Here is a 2,657-nt window from a genome sequence, read left to right as displayed (position 1 = left end):
AGAACAAAAAAGTGAATGTGAATAAAAATCTGAATAAGATGTCGGCTTGCACCAAAGCTTCTTTTGCTTGTGAAAATGAATACAGAGATGCCATATGGCTTTTGTTTCAATCAAATTGCTATGTCTGTGGTGGATTAAGAACTCTGTTTACAACTACTTGTTTGAGTTTAGCATATATATGTGTAAAATGTTGTAATTGAGAACAGGAAACTCAACTTCGGTTAATTGCAACTTCGGTTAATCGCAACATTTCCGCTGATCCCAAGGTGTTGCGATTATCCGGAGTGTACTATATCTTAAATCTCGAGATATTATTCGAGCGGCTGTTTGATTTTTGATGTTTATTATTTTTTTTAAACACTTCAAGTTTGTTACCCGGTTCCCTACACAGAAAATGCAGTCGAAACGCGGAAGACAATTTATTATCTCAATACACGCAGTATTGCTGATTTGCGAGAGAGTGATCATTCCATTTATAACAATAACTTACACCAACTTTTCAAAAAGCTAAAACGTGGACATCCTAACGCACACAACCGTCATGACTTAAAACAGTATGTTTGAACTATTCTATAATATAATATATATTAAGAGATGTTTTCTGTTCCTTATTTTAATTCACGAGTAAAGAAAAGCATCATCATTCTGGTACATACATGCAAGGGTCATTTTCATACATATAAACAGTCCAATTTTCATGACTTAAAACAGTATGTTTGAACTATTCTATAATATAATCTATATTAAGAGCTGTTTTCTATTCCTTATTTTAATTCACGAGTAAAGAGAAGCATCATCATTCAGGGTCATTTTCATACATATAAACAGTCCAATTTTCATGACTTAAAACAGTATGTTTGAAATATTCTATAATATAATCTATATTAAGAGATGTTTTCTATTCCTTATTTTAATTCACGAGTAAAGATTTGTTTGTTTGTTTGTTGCTTTAGGTCTCTTCCAACACAATTGAGGTTATATGAGAGACCGCTGAAACAAAAAAACAAGCAATCTAACGAAAATAGTACAAATGTAAATCAAAATCATAACCTAAAGATATCATAAGCTAAATTATAAATAACCAAGAACAAACAGGCAGAAGATTTACAGAAAAAAAATATCCCTGTCAAAAATACAATCACAAACCAAAGAAGCAGGATAGGCTAGTAAAGAGAAGAAGAAACGACATCACTATCGGATCGTACACCCATGCATACATCATAGGTATATGATTCAAGGGTGATGCTCCCATCCAACCACCCGCCACGAGTAAAGAGAAGCATCATCATTCAGGGTCATTTTCATACATATAAACAGTCCAATTTTCATGACTTAAAACAGTCCAATTTTCATGACTTAAAACAGTATGTTTGAACTATTCTATAATATAATCTATATTAAGAGCTGTTTTCTGCTCCAGATTTTAATTTGCGAGTAAAGAAAAGCATCGTCCTGGTACATGCAAGGGTCATTTTCATACATATAAACAGTCCAATTTTCATGACTTAAAACAGTATGTTGGAACTATTCTATAATATAATCTATATTAAGAGCTGTTTTCCTTGGTTTAATTTGCTATAAAAAAGCATAGTCCTGTACAGGCAATGGTCATTTTCATACATATAAACGGTCCAATTTTTTTTTTTTTTTAAGTTCTCCAGATTGCCAAATTGGGCCAGTCCCGATTGTAACAAGACAGTTGGCTGCTATATAATAATCTGTTCTGGTTTATTCAAAATTATGAATAATTCCTTAGTTTCAATTATCTTTATAAATGCAAGTTTGCGACTCTGCTAAGATAATTTAATTTACCTAAAAAGTCTGTGATTGAAAGTTGCTCTAATTTTTTTTTTCCAGTTGTGTTTAAGCTCTAGTCAATGTATCATCATCATTCCAAAAATAAATGGACTTCAATTATTATTTAAAGCATCATAATCTAAACAACATGCTGATCATAATGGTAACAATAAAACAGAGAGATCATTAGTTGATAAATTAAAATATCAAGGTAAGGAATTATAAAATACTTTAAGAACACATAAAGAATATAAAGTATGTGTTATACAAAATAATTGATCAACTATCTGCACTAAAGTAGTCCTCCAAAGTCATAAGGCCCATGGAGCCAGAGTTTCTTCTGGTTTTTATAACGTGAAGCAGACAATAGTGATTGCTTGTTACCCTTTTGATATGACACTAGTCTATCGCGAAGTACTTTCCACCAGATCAAACAGACCCACTACCCAATCACTGCTGGGTGAACAAGGGAGTCAGAAAGCACAGAAATAGATTATCCAAAATTAAAACGATTTCTCCATATTCTCACTGTAATGCCTGTATGTGAATAAGTGGAGAAGGGGGGGAAGGGGGGGGGGGTAGCTTTGGTTTATGAAATGACCAAATCTAACTGAATATTTCGTCTGTTTTAAGGACATGTGGCCTATTCCCACTATAAACAGATTAAGATAAAGTTACTCGGTTGATGTTATTTAATAAATTATAAATCTTTCGTTTAAAGACAATTAATTGTTTTATAAAAAGATTACAAGGTTTATCATGAACCGCTAACATTGCGCGCTAAAATGAAACTGGGTTGGAATTATAATTTAAAAATGGAGAAAAGTGAGTTTGTGAGTTTCTGAGTTTTTAAAAATTAA

General features: G+C 32.1%; 1 protein-coding gene across 1 annotated transcript in view; it reads right to left on the bottom strand.

The window, feature by feature from the left end:
* Positions 1-1,635: 1,635 nt before the first annotated feature.
* The window catches only part of LOC144967980 (BLOC-1-related complex subunit 5-like), an 8,219-nt gene continuing 7,197 nt past the window's right edge, over positions 1,636-2,657 (bottom strand). The window contains exon 5 of the mRNA XM_078905821.1: positions 1,636-2,657. This exon is cut by the window's right edge and continues 653 nt beyond it. The gene's annotated coding sequence lies outside the window, so the exon portion shown is untranslated.

The sequence above is a fragment of the Berghia stephanieae genome, chromosome 3 (assembly GCF_034508935.2).
Source record: "Berghia stephanieae isolate SIO BIC M18660-M18661 chromosome 3, UCSD_Bste_1.3, whole genome shotgun sequence".
NCBI lineage: Eukaryota > Metazoa > Mollusca > Gastropoda > Nudibranchia > Aeolidiidae > Berghia > Berghia stephanieae.
Note: the sequence above shows the minus strand (reverse complement) of the source record. Positions and strands in the feature narration are given on the sequence as shown.